Source organism: Cheilinus undulatus, linkage group 16 (genome assembly GCF_018320785.1).
Source record: "Cheilinus undulatus linkage group 16, ASM1832078v1, whole genome shotgun sequence".
Classification (NCBI taxonomy): Eukaryota; Metazoa; Chordata; class Actinopteri; order Labriformes; family Labridae; genus Cheilinus; species Cheilinus undulatus.
Genome location: NC_054880.1, coordinates 21,090,721 through 21,105,628, shown reverse-complemented (window position 1 = coordinate 21,105,628; position 14,908 = coordinate 21,090,721). Strand labels below are relative to the sequence as shown.

At 40.3% G+C, this 14,908-nt stretch overlaps 1 protein-coding gene across 2 annotated transcripts in view; it reads left to right on the top strand.

Annotated features, from left to right (window-relative positions):
• Positions 1 to 14,908, top strand: part of pag1 (phosphoprotein membrane anchor with glycosphingolipid microdomains 1) — an 89,906-nt gene that overhangs the window by 43,086 nt on the left and 31,912 nt on the right. Inside the window, exons 2-3 of one of the 2 annotated variants that reach the window (XM_041809162.1) lie at positions 3,988 to 4,063; positions 14,682 to 14,717. The gene's annotated coding sequence lies outside the window, so the exon portion shown is untranslated. The remainder of the gene's footprint in view (positions 1 to 3,987; positions 4,064 to 14,681; positions 14,718 to 14,908) is intronic. The other variant, XM_041809161.1, reaches the window with a different exon arrangement.

Here is a 14,908-nt window from a genome sequence, read left to right as displayed (position 1 = left end):
AACAATTCGTACATTTTGAATGTAAAATTCTACCAAGAAGAGCATGGATGTTTGTTTTTTAACATTTTACACGGTGTTGCAGCTTTTTTAGGCTATATATATATTTCTATATCTCTTTATGTAATCTCTATACAATCTACAGTGCTTTACAAATTTATTAGACCACCTGTCATTTTTGTCTCAGAGACCATCCAGCATCATGAAGTGCTTTAATGCGGACTCTTTCATTTTCAGTGAGCTCTCCACGTTTTACCATTTTGAACAGGAATGAGGAATTTCAAACTGAATTCAATTTTTTTATACCCAAATTTGAGCCGGCTCACTGGGCTTCTCTGAGAAGTCAGAAATTAATCAAGCATAACATTCAACCACTAAAACTATTTTTTCTGTTCAGGAATGCAAGTAAATAACTATAATTTGCCATATAAATCAAGAAATATTAATGTGCTTTACTATTTTCCCTTTTTTTTGTAAATCAGTAAATTTGAAAATTCATGGATAACAATAATAATTATATTTTAGCATTAAAAATATAATTTGGGTTAAAGAGCTTCTACATATTGGTGTATTAACCATTGCAAAAACATAAAAAATGATTTTGGTAATTACCAATGCTGTTAATTTAGGACAGCTGTGGCGTAAACCTTACTTTGGGTGGTGGTCTAATAAATTTGTTAAGCACTGTATATAATCAATTTATCATGTTTGCTTTGCAAGAGCCAATCTCGCCCCTCCATCTACTCCTTTCTCTATGCTAAGATTCACAAGTTGGCTTTACAAGTGTGGTATTGATCTTCTCATCTACCTCCTTCATTAGAGCAAGCGAGAGTATTTCCTTAAATGTTGAATTGTTCTTTCAGGATTCAAAATAATACAACATTTATAGCTTGTTTTCAAATCTCTTCTCCAGCCTGGAGTGCCTCTTCTTTACTGAGCACTCTTCCTTCCTACTTATTGTGGTGAAATATGGAAAATGCTTCAGCCTGTGAAATAAGAAATCAAATGAAAGAGTGAGAAAGGCAGAGGCTGATCTGTATCTGCCTCCCCTGCAATCTTCCAGAGTTGCTCAGGCGTGCGCCTGATGGGTTTAACCAGAAATCTGAAGATTGCTGTCTGAGGGTTGCAGCATCTTCAGCATCCTCCCCCTCCTTCTGGCTGCTGATGAGGTTGCCATGAATGTTTTGGCTGCAACCCCCCTCGGCCACCCCAACGGTCCAGCTTCACCCCTCCCCCTCCCTGCTGGTTCTGATTGCAGATTTGCCCTTTGAGCTTCTGCAGGCTTCCATATTTTACCATATCTTTAAGGGAGGGCAGACGTGTTGAATATGCCGTGATCTGGAGAGGACCAGAGGGCAAGGGGAGAGCGGGGGCTGAGGATGAAGACAGAAAGGTAGAAGACAAAGAGACAGGCTGATTAGACAGAAACAAAGAGAGGAAATAATAAATGTACGGAGACACAACAGAGGATAGGGTGGACTTTAAAAAACTTAGTTTTTGTGAGGGAGGTTACAAGGCAGAGGGACATCCCCATGGCTAGACTGAATCAGGGCTGTGTGTCATAATTTGACCTTGATTTGTTTCAGATTCATGTATTAGATCTACTCAAAGAAACTACGAATGCTTTTGATGATAGACTGGATAAAGATCAGATGCATATAAAGTATGTCAGTATTTTCATCAGTGGATTTTAAATCAGTTTAGATATAAATAGTGCATTTATATGAGTGCTTTACATTTATATTGATTTTAGAATTTGGCTGATTAACACACAGTAGGTAGAGTTCTGCCACCAGGGGACTCTTAATGAAAACAATAACACAATATGTTGAGTACAGAACAGTACTGCTCTGCTCTAACCATCTTCATTGCCCACGTCTTGTTTGGACTCTGTTCAATAAAAAGGCATATTTACTAAACAGAAAACCAACATTTGGGTTTCATTCATAAATTTCTCGTAATGAAGGACAAATGCATTGATGGGGCATTTCCGCGTTTACACTAAAAGCAATCCCAGAATGCACATATGCGAGTTTGGGTGATTAAACTCGCAAGCTATGGCAGCCTGCATAAAAAACACGTCCTGTTACAATTATAAAAATCAAGAATGTCTCTGTTTCAAAAACGTTCTGAAATATTTAAGATACTGTAAGACCTCAGTGAAAAATAGAGCAATTTTAGGCCTATTTGGGCCAAAAATTGGGGCTGAAGTGAAGCATAGATGTGGCAAGTAAGCCATCAGAGGGCACAACTGAATGGGAAGGAGGACTGACACAACCCAAGGAGTGCTCTTGATGCCCAGGCATGGGGAAATAGGCAGTTGAAAAATTCACAAAGTCCACACCTTAAAGGGCAGAGTAAGTGGTGGATGTGGTAAGTAAGCATGATCTAGGGTACTGTTGATGTGGGTAGCATGGTTGCCACAAGCCCCTGGTCATGCAGGGGATGTCCCAAGGGCCTGAAACCACTGTTGGTCTCTGGGTGTATTTGCAGGGGTGAAAATGCCTGGACAAAAGAGATGCCGTTGAGCTTGACCTTGACTGCTGAGTGACTCTCGTGTGTCAAGCTTGACTCTGCCCCCCCCCCCACACACACACACATTCTGCATGAAAATTAGTTAAATGTTCTTTTTGTACTTTTTTGTACTACGATCAGATTCATTATGCTAAAAAGGCAGATGTAACCTCATGACTCCCAGCTCTGCTAACAAATGCAACTTTCTGTAGGATCTTTGACATTTTCTCTGTGTAAATTTAATATGTGCTTCAGTTTGTGGAGGGGCGTGGCGTCATTTCCAGGGCTACATCAGGCAGCTCCCATCTGTACATATGACTCCAAATTGCATCACCAATGCAATGTCTCAGCATCTGTTGGGGGATTTTATGCGTCGCTATTCTTCAAGGGGAGTAGATGGAGATGCATTGTCCGCAACCATTGTCTCATATAGCCTGCTGCAGATGGTTGAGTAACATTCTAGCTGAAAGTAACATTTTTAAAAAAATGTCTCGCTCTCAAAGGTCAGAAACAGCCTCTTTTCAGTCATTTACTTTTCACTCTGAACTCTCCCCTGTCCTTAAAACACACACACCAAAACACACACAGCTATTAGCAAATGTCTCATATCCTGATGTTATGAAGGGTTGAAAGGGTCCGACCCCCTGCCATTCGCCCAGCCTCAGTTGTCTAATAACGCCACCCCTGCTGTGGTTAGAGCCGTGTAAAGAGGGATCACATTTCCATTTCAGTTACTCCTCTGCACACACACACTCTCACACACACACATCTCCTATTAATTCCCCCTATTGCCCCTGCGCCTTTTGTCCAAAAGGCTGGTGTCACAGGAGGAGATAAATGAAGTGCTGTGTGGCAGTTTTTCACAGCAGCTGCTATGGTGAGCAGCAGCTTCGATATTTAAAGGTGTGTATGAGACGTAGAAGATGACAAAATAAATAAAATGCGTGCTTGTTAATGTGTTTGGGATTGAGGAAGTATTTGTGTAAATGTTTCCGATGCGGCGCATCTTTGTGAATTTGCAAGTGTGAGAATGAGATGGTGCGTCTCCAGGCATCTGTTGCATTTCATTAGCAGCTTTCAGAATGACACCCACAGTCACCCACACACACAAACAACATCCCTCATCCTATTCTGTCCACCCTGATAATCCCTTTATCTTGGCGGCTATTCAGCACATAAAGGCCAATGCCACTGAATAATGATGTAGTCCTATCTGCCTCTCATTCACTCTAATGCTAATCTTCATCTCAAGGTGACAATGATGGGGAAATTCAATGCATGCTGTCATTCAATACTGAAAAATTCTACCTTTTTCTTTTGACAGGTGTGTGCATCTATTTAACTAATGTAGAAAAGAGTTTTCAGATTTGTGTCAGTTTAATTGATGCAACAAGCTACGAATGAATCACAAACAAGACACATATGTTCAAACATTTGTACGAGAACTCACTCCCGCTTTGGCTCTTTTATCCTCAGATTCCCAGAGTTCAACAGTTCAACAACCCCCTCCTTCTCCCACCTTCAAACGCTGTTTGCAGAGGTCACTTACAGCGTGAGTGACAATCCCTGAAATCATTACAACAATCCATCTTTTTTCACGTTCCACGCTCCCTATTTACATATTCAGATGACACGCCTGGCTGCTTTGTTTAATCACAGGAATTTGCTCGGCTGCACAATTACTGAAGTCGCCTTTGTTTTAGCATTTTATTATTAGCTGAGTGGCAGCGCTGTCACAGAGCTAATCAATTTCAGACAATGGCAAAGTGATTTTTTTTCTTTTTGCACCTGGGTGAAAGGTTTCTGTCTGGATGTTGAGGGATAGGGTTGGGAGATTTTAGTCACAGTTTGTTAAGTTTCAATTTAAGTGCAAAGAATTGGGGTGTTTTTGCTTGCCGTGGTCAAAGGGCAGCTGTGGCTTTTGGTTTTGTACACACTTCTGCTTTACACTGATGGGTGAGGTTCTTAAACTGCCGTTTACTTTTACACTTCCTCTCTCTCTCAGCAGCAGAGGGTGCATCAGAAATGGAATTGAAATTGAAAGATTTATCATCTATGAGTAAGGGAGTCTAAGAAAGCTATTTCTTACGAAGGACGAAAGAAAGGAGGAGAGGAGAGAAGGGGAACAGGAATCGAAAGGCTTTGAGTGTTTTCTCTGTAGAGTGTGTTAACGCTGTGCACAGTCACACACTGTTGAGCTCAGTTGAACGAAGGCACACAAAATCGAGTCCAGATGATTTAAATGCAGAGTAACAGCCTCGGGCAGTGGGGAAAAAGGTGGTAAAATGAATGACAAAGAGGAGAAACAGGAGGAAAAGCTTACCAGAGGTGAAAAGAAATCATGCTGAATGATTTACAAAAAAGTGGGCCTTTTTTTCTGAGGTAGGGCTACCATCCGCCAATTGTTGCATAAATACCCTCGAATTTCAAGACAGTCTGGCTGAAGACCACAGATCTCAGACGCCCACTCTCGCAGACTGTCACTGTGAGACGCCGTCTCAGTCAGAATGGAAGTGCCGAAAGTTACTGGTTCAACATTGTTCCAGTTTTTAAGAGTTTTTTAAGAATTCAGAAAAAGGTCAGAGGTCTAACCTGGGGGTAAGTTATGTATACATAGACCCATCTTAGGAGTAGATACACAAACGGTGGCTCGCTCTAACTTCGTTAGCTTTAGCTAGAGCTAACATAGCTACCATAGCCACATAGTTAACGTTGCTACTAGCGCTGTCAGTTGATTAAAAAAATAATTAGTAGCTTTGTTATTAATTAATCACATGTTGATATTTGAGAAAGATTTCAATACTAGTATATTTAATGATAATAGTAGCCAAAAAAACATCAGAAAGAAAATGCCACTGAATGGCATCAAAACTATCTATTAGCTTTTAAAAAAAGAGAAGACTGAGGGCCGATTGTCCACTTACCAGGCAATCTGTGGATTTTAGCCATAAAATTATGAAATTAAGAGCACAGGGAATGTTGACATGTTCAACACTCAAAAATGTTGACGATACTAGGTAGCACATAAGCCAGTGTAGCCAAGTAAGATTTGGCAGAGATTTAGCAAACATAGCTACAGCTAACATAGCTATGTAGACAACATAGCTGCGTAGCTTTGTAGGCTTCATAGCTTCGTAAGTACAGATAGTAATGAGTATTGGCAACATTGATCCGTTATCTACATAGCCTATGCAGCTATGTAGATAATGGATGACTGTTGTATGACTGTTTGTGACTGTGCGCCTTTGTTAACCATTTAGTACTCAGGTTTCGCAAGTCAGGTGTTTGACTCTCAACTTTAAGTATCCTAACCCTTACCCTAACCAAACTGAAAGTTTAATCTGATTTGATTTTGAAAGTTTTATCGTGTTTTTCCATTCTGACAGCTACGGTCTGCAGCCAGACTCTCCTCTCAGATTTAGAGCTTAGCTGTTCATGATACAGTCTCATCTAGTGGTTGGTTAATACCATCGCTACTTAAATTTCTGCCATGGAATGAATTTTTGCAACATCACCGATTAAAATGCTTGTGTTGTGTTGTGGTGCACACGTACGATAAAGTCACTGCCACGGTTGGCGTATCAGAGAGATATGTGACAGACAACAGCTCAGTCATTAGCATGTTTTGCTCTGGCATTAGTATCAGCAGGGTTACTAATAGGGCAGAGTATTTCCCACAGACTCACAATAAGACATGCATTATGATACATGTTGATTTAGGGTGATGAACTTGTTTTAAAAAACATGTCCTACACAGAATTAACAATAGGCAATAACAGGAAAGAGATATTTTCATAGTTTTAAGGATCCCCCCCTTTCAAACACTTAAATTCACATCATCAGAGACGATGTGATTGCCTTCTCTTTAGTCTCTCTTCATTAACTTTTCTGTTTCCTTGTTTGTCCTTCTCCAGTCTTGTTGACACAGTGAATAACTACACATAGCACTGGCATTAAGTCAAATATTGTCATCTTAGCTTAGCGGACTTTGCAGCTTTCTCTGTCACTTCCATGTCACTGCAGCATCCTTAAACACCACAGACAGTCATTCATTATGTGGTTTATGTGTGAACAATCAATTCAGGAAAATTTCAAGGATGGTCTGACTGACTATACTAAGAACCTTTCGAGAGTGTGCATAAACATCTACAGGCTTTCAGAAACACCACGGTCAACGCTGTCCTAGAAAACGTGTGCAGGAAATATCTTTTTCCCATGGGACTTTGTGACATTAACTCCAGGCAGGCGCACACATGTTTACACAAACCATGCACATAAACAAGCGTCCTCTTTGAACTGTAATGAGCCTGCAAGGTCAGTAGAACACTGCAATGTTTAAAGACGGGATCATTTATGGTGACGATCTCAGACTCATGTTGCTCTCTGTGGCCTTGCAGCTGGGAGGGAAAAGGGAAAAGAAGTTAAGATTTTTGAAACTAGATTCTCTGGTTAACCAAAAGACCACCCAGATAAACTTTTAAGATGTGGTACAAATTGAGAAAAGAAAAACAAAACTACCAGCATATGTTCAAATGTGCTGTATACTGGAGGAATGAAAGATAAGACGCTGAGTGTATCTGGTCAAATCTTCGGGGAGGGAAACGTTTATCTGCTTGGGGAAAACGGTTCATATTTCGTTTACATGTCCCCAGTGGGAGATCCATAGAAAGGCTGCTGCATGTTAGCAGATAGAGCTGCTGTACGTCTGTGTGGATGACACATATCTGTAATATGAGAGAAGGGAGGGAGGCTCAATAAATTATGCAGTTTCAATTTCCTCCTTTTGGGGAAGATAAATCAATTTCTAGTGCTAACACCATTAACCCCAAGGATGGGGCACTGTTACCATGGCGACTTGAATGATGTCCCTTGATTAGAAGCACCTGTTTTCGTGCTCATACAAGCTCAACACAAAGAGACAGACTAGGATTAGTTAATTATGGAGCAACCTGACTAGAATTCAAACATGGAGAAATGTAAACCCACCTTCAAGCACAAATACCCTCATTTATGGAATAGCTTTGTGGTTTCTGCTTGTCACTCTGCATCTAATGCTACACAAACAGCATCGTCTGTACCGATGTTTGTTTGCATTTTATGTATTTAATTGTCCCAGTCAGGGGGATGGGCCCTGTTGCTGCTGCTGCAACCTGTTAGGAGATGTTTTTCATCAACTCTCCCAGGGGAAAAGTGTGTGCATGTGTGTCATTGTACTGTTTCTTTCAGTGTTATTGTCTCTACATCTTCATGACCCCCCCCCCCACCTTCTCTCTAACCTCTTGGCAGTAGCCCCTCATCCTTATCCTCCCCTCCCCCAGTCCCCCCCCCCCAACCCACCCACCATAACCATTCAAACAGCCCTCAGGTCAGGACACAAGATGGTCAGTGGTGTGTATATTATATAGTGCTTCATTGTCTTCTGGAAAAGATCTTTGGAAATCCCCCCCCCCCAAAATCCTTTAAAAGGAAATTCTGTGCCTTTTAATGTGATTAAATATGTTATTTGTTTCTAAAATTTAAATGTATATTTATATTAGAAATGTTTTACTTATTCATTGGTTGATGTGTTTTCTTTAATGGATGCAACTTTCGTGTTTAGCAACCTCTTAGCTGATTGACAGACCATTGGTTACTATTTCCAAATACAAATGAAAGGAGGCGCTCTCTTAGCAAGATAACAATACCAGAACATTATGCTTCATTCTTAGTGCAGGAATTGTAGGTTAGCTTCTGATACAAAAGGGTCTGATGAGCTTCAATGCACATCAATACAGAAGGATACTATACCATACAGGGGGGTAACAGTTAACAGAGGTCACGGTTCTGTTCCTACCTCTGTTTTTGGGTCACAGTTCGGACCAACATGACAAGAGAGGAAAAACTGATTCAAAAAGATGCAGAACAGAAAGCAGCTCAGTTATGAATAGTCTAATATCTCATGATGACAAGATAAGTACAACATAATGATGAAAATAAAATGTGTGTTTAAGGGATTTTCTAACGTATCACATTTATGATTTATGTAGTTTGCTGTGCCGCCATCACATGGTTACTAGTAAACAGGATTTTAAAAGCTATACATGGATATAGAAGTAAAGGACACCAGCTATAGTGTGTTTTACTTGTTCAAAATTATGTCTCTTGTTGGTCAGTGAAGGACCACAAAAAAGTTCATGCAGGATGTTGTAATGGAGTCTCAGCAGAGCGCTTAAAAAAAACACTTGCAGCCGCTGTCCTCTACTTATGTATTTTAGAGTGAGGCCTTTACAATGTATAAGTGTCGCTATTGTGCTTGTCCCTCTCTGCTTTTACTTGCAGAGGTTTTGTAAAAAACAGTGTTGAGAAATAGAGGAGAGGAAGAAGTTGTTCGTCATTGGTTGTTTACAAAAGGTAAGCTACACTTATGAGCATTACTACCATCTATATTGGCAGAGGATACTGTCGTCTTTGGTGACTCTTTTTCTATTCAGCCAATAAACTGAAGAATTCAGATGTAGTCGTCATGGGGCTATGTGCACTGAACTGTGTCAAGGTTAGGGAAAAATGTCATTACACCCCTCATACAATACCAAAATTAAACTAAGGGATACGATACAGTACGATATGATACAATGTGTTTCAATTTGTTACAATTTCCTTACATACCATGCAATTAAACCCAATATCCCTTTATACCAAAGAATAGGATGAGATGCAATACTATACAGTTAATATGATACAATACGATAAATACCATTTCAAAGCATACCATATAACCCAAAACCACACCACAAATTTGGGACACAATGCGCTGCAGTACAAAATACGATTAATGATACGATAAGATACAAAAGACATGGTACATGGTAAATGCTCAAAGATAATATGACAAAACACTCACTCTATAAAAACTGATTTATTAGAAAACAGTTACACAATATTGCATCACAATATCTGATTAACTGAAGATTGCTAAATTCCCAGATAAAGGTGAAGTCCAGGGTTAATGTATGTATCCAATAAACCTGGTTTCACTTCTTATCACACTATTGCTAAAGTTCATTTTACTGTTTCGGACATTATTCTGCTGTCAGTATCCTTATTTTAGGAGCAAAATGACTTACATTAATGTAGGACATGGTGAGTCAAGTTAGCAGGGAAATTGATTCAGACCAATGTTTTTAAAAAAAACAAAATACTAATGTTTGGCATATTCATCAGATCTCAGGATTATATCGGCATTTATGTAAGCCTTAATGCAAACTGTGGTTAAGAAATGGAGATATAAAGGGGAAGAAGTTGCAGTGATCTACATTTTTTGTTGTCTTAATTGGATTCAGTACACACTGTATCCAAAGTGCAGACACCCTGCAGGGTTCTGTGTTGTTTAGTTGGGCCTTCTGCTGCATAGCTACAAACTGTTATGTCAGGGGTATGATGCGTACTGTAAAGCGTGCATTGTGTTTATTCATATATTCATGTATCTACAGCCCAGACTGATACAAAAATGTAGATGAAATAGCTCTTTTGCATACAGTGCTTCTGTAACAATAACTCACGATTCATTTCCCCAAACGGTGCACAGAAAGAAGTCCCTGCAGACAAAGCAAACACTCTCATTGTTCAAAATACACTCAAGTCATCACTTTCTTCTTTTGTGGTTCTCCGAATATAACTTTGATCTCCCTGCTGTGCTGCAAACTTGCATGACTACTCCAAGAAGTCTCCTAAAAACTGGATTATTTATTATTGTGGAAATGCCTCCGGCTCTCCTCTGAGAAGCTTCCTGGGTCTCATTTAGCAGCAGCCATCCAGCTGTAAACCCTCCCTGTCTGTGTGCACCCAGAGGACCGTGCAGCACGAGGGGTGTCACGTCTACAGAAACTGAAGCACTCATCTGCTGGTGCATGTTATCTCTTCGTTTTATCTTCTACTGCTATCCAACAGCTTGATGAAACCCCCCGCCTTACCCACTCCCTGACTGTTATTTTCACGGGAGGCGATGCTTTGATGGGTCGTGTGGTTAGTCTCAGGTCTCTCTTAACGTGTGTGTGCAGCTGTGTGAGACTAGAAATTGGATTTGTGCGTCTAATTCCCAAAACACATTCCTATTCAAATGGCTTTTCAGTCTGTTATTTTCTATGGCATGGAACAGAAAACAGACACCCTGATTGTGTCTCCTCCAAGGCTTCTGTTTTCCTTCATTATAGCCTGAATTAAGGAGAATGACAGCATGAGGGAGTACAGTTTTAGCCCTTGGCCCTATCACATGGCTGTGGCCTGCTGGTTTTCCACAGTTAAAAGATCTCAGAGCTTTTATGGCTGCTATTTATCAAGATTTGAGGAATAAATGTGTCCTAAGAGGAAAGAACGGACAAATTAGTTGTCTCGTATATTTGAGAGCAAAGCAAGGAAATATGTCAGAAATGCAGTCTTAGGCTGGAGATGTGTTTATATTGAACAGGTTGTTCATGCTATTTGAGTTAAGATGATGGTTTGCTTAAACTGATCAAGTATAGCAGACTTGGGGGGGAAAGGGAGTGCAGGAATGACAGGGAAAGCAGGAATATGCCAAAAAGCATATTTTAAGGTGGAGTGTGGGATTTTAATCCAATAAATTTGATGTTGAATTTAAGAAAATATCTCCTCAAGGTTGGAGCTGTCCTCTCTGAGTGCTGGGAAAAAAATCTGGTGTTTATACAGCCCTGGCTCTCCTATCTATATGGGTGATAAACAAAGTGACTCACATTCAGCCATACAGCTCTACCCTTGCCAATTAGCTAAAGTTTGCACTACACTACATAACCTCCAGCTCTGACGCCTACTCCTGTTCCACAAGTTTAGAGCTACTCCATGATAATGATTAAAACTTTTCCACCTACTAAGGCCAACCTACCCTTGGGCAGCGGATGCTCTGGACTCTGCCATGCTGCTTGTTATTGGTGAGTGGTAAAAGTTGTTTTCCAGGCAGTGTGCAATCATGAATATTGAGCAGGCGAGGCATCTGAAGGAACACTTAAACGAAAGAGTGTATGTGCTAAGAAGTTGAGTTTCAGTATGAACTATCTTTTTTCAGAATCATATACTCCACCTTTATTTTACTCCCCACCCAATATATGTGTCATACATTTACTCAACAGAGGCCGTTATGTCCCAACATGACATTTATGGTATAAGTTCAACAGGAGCAAAACGCTAAGCATTCGTGTCAGTAAGAAATCCATTTTCATCTAAAGGTGTGTTAATGACAGCTAAGCAAACTTCAGAGTGATGTAAATTCAACAGGAAGATGTGTCTTCTGTATCCTCTACTTTCATTATCATTGTTATTACCTATACCTTTCATTTGAAAGAGTTTGGGTTATGTTTGACTCATAAAGACATAGTGAAACTGTATGACCTACAGTAAAATTTATGTCACAAAATGTTTTTGCTCTTTGCTGTAACAGTATTGTATCAGAATGTTACAAAATTAAAGGAGATATTGCATTTAAATGCATTTATACAGTACTGTGGAGAACTTCTAGGCATGTTTGGACCAAAAATTGAGGATGAAGTAAGGCATGCAATGAAGAGTAAGCCAGCCTGAGAGCACCATTGGCTGAAGAGGAGAATCTGCTGAACCCCAGCAGTTCTCTGGATGTCCTTGCATTTTACAAGGGGCATGGAAAAAAAATCTGTTCAGAAAAATAAAGTCCACACCTTTATGGTGGAGTAAAAGGTGGATGTGATAAGTAAGCACAGCCTAGGCTACTGTCTAGGCGGGAGGATGTTCACAATCCCCTGATCATACAAGGGCCTAAAAAATGTCGGTAGTCTCCAGGCATAATACGAGGGTGAAAAGGCCCCAGACAAAAGAGATGCAGTTGAGCTTGACCTTGACTGCCCACATGTGTCAAGCTTGACACTGCCCTCTCCAGCTCCGAGATGTGGCACATCATGCCCCATGATGAATTCTTAGTGATGTACATGCCTAAAACTTATAGGCATGACTGTAGTGTTTATAATCCCTCCTTCTCCCCCTAAAACAAACCAGAGGTGGGTCAGCTGCTTGATGCGGGACGGCAGCTGCACTTTGTGCACTTTCCTGGGCCTGATCCAGCCCAACATATCTTAGATGTAAAATTAAAAGTTCAGCAGGAAAAATAAAAACAGAAAAAAATCTAAAACACAAATTAAACGCACAATATATGCACGTTTTAGCCTGTACAAGAACAAAAACTGTGCAAAAAGTTAGAGCAAAGTACAGCAGTGTTTACAGAGACAGATAGTATGGTTGCAAGATGGTGCAAGAATGCTGACTAGACATGATCAGAAGTATAAAGTATGCAAGGATGTGGGCAGATTTACATGAAGTAGATAAAATAAGATTTTCTGGGTTTGTTGCTCTTAGCACCACACTGACAAGATGGCACTTCTTCAGCTTGTTCATACATCACACAGAGGCTCAAATACTTTCCATGCATGTTTTGATTTGAACTCCCTCTTTCTCCCAACATTAGCCCAGCCACCACATGGGGGAAGACAGATGGCCCCACCCACTCAGGGATATCGTATGCTGTGGCACAATGTCAAAGTATGATTACAGTTGAAAAATAAAAACTTTATCCAATTTGGGCTGCAATCTGGATGTAGATCAGTCCTACAAACAACTGTTCTTACTGGGGATGCTTAGGCAGCAGAGTGGCTCGTACACGTTTTACTAGAATGATATCAAAATTTAAAAGGCCTCTGTTTTTAAAACCCTATAAATAAGAACAACATGTTTTTATTATATGATGCAAATCATGCCATCATAAAATGATTCCCCCAGTAGCTTACAAAGCTTACAAAGAGAAAAAAATCACAGAACGCTTGAATATTTTGCTCAGATGATCAGTGATAAATCAGTCTGTTTAGACAGTTTATTTATATCAATCTTTTCTGATCCTGTGAAAATCTGGTTACTGTTACTGGTTTCAGATTCACACATCCAACGAGCTGCTTTCTTCTCAGTGTTTTTGTTATGTCATTATTAATTTAACACAGTTTTTGGAGTGTCTTTGTCAGATTAGTTAATAAATAATGAGTCCAGGAATGCACCCATCTGGTCTGCTGGATCAGCCCTGACAAAACACATTCACATCAAAAAACAGTTTTTACATCAGCATCTGTACAATCAGGGCAGAGCATGACTCAGCTTTTAATGATCCAGTGAACCCTAGTGTTGTTGCCTGTATTAATGTGATCCAAGTGAATACAAGCCAGCATTACTTTGAATGAGATTAGTAAATTCATGGTATAAATCAACTCAGTGGACCTTGAAGCTGCATCTTTACAAAGAAGGAGTGGTGGAAATCTTGGCAAACACGAATCTCAGACTCTATAGGCAGAATATTGATTTCAAGCATCTGATCTTGAACTATAACTTTCACATCATCAAGAGTAAAGACATCAACACCTTTAACCAATAATGAACCTAAATACATAAATCACCTGCTGTTTCATTCTTCATGGCATTAGCTGCATTCAAAACATTTTTGTGATTTCTTTCTTTCTTTCTAACACCACAAACAGCGCTGATGGGAAGAAGGGAATGTTGCCATGGTGACACAGTGCTGTGGCAGCCGGTAATTATTCTGGTTTAAGTGCCAGCAGTGGCGCTCACACATACGTAAGCTGGCACACAGCAGTGGCAGATAGTGACACCTGGACATGAGCCTCGCCGACAAACCAAATAAGGAGATTTATTAGGGATTGGTGATGCTAAGGGTGGAAGAATGCACACGTTTAGACCAGATTAAGGCTCAAATTTGGTAGGTTAAAATGTAAGCAAGAAAGAATTTGTTTTCACCTAACCAGTGTTAGCCTTGGGAGTGTTAGACATGATGTCACCTGGTTGTTATTCTCTGTGTTACATGGGCAGAATAGTCAATATATTCTGAAGACCCTGAACAATACTGAAGGTGTGTGTTTGAGATGTTTCAGACAGTCTGTTGTGCAGTATGTACTTGATATGGGCATTAAAATACACAAACATACTCACGAATCCCTCCCTCACTCACACACATTTGCCCAGCCAATGTTCAATCATCCACACGCTCATTTCCACAGCTACACCGTCCACCCTCCAGGATAATATTCAGCTCAGTGCTTTCCTTCCACATCGCAGTAATCCCCCCCTTCTCATTTTTTTTATCTGCTCTCTTCCAGGCGAGGCCGAGCTGACTAATCATCCAAGGTGTCAAGGTAAGGTTGTGTTTGCCTCTCACCAGCCACACACACTGATAGCAACATGACCCCCCGTGTTATTTTTCATCCGGGGGAAAACACAACCGGCGTTTCAACAAAAACAGGAATTCCTCAGCGTCCTTTGAAGGCAAAGTTAAAATTGGCTTCTGTGGCTCCGTCTGACTCGCCGCAAAACTTCCCCTCGCTGC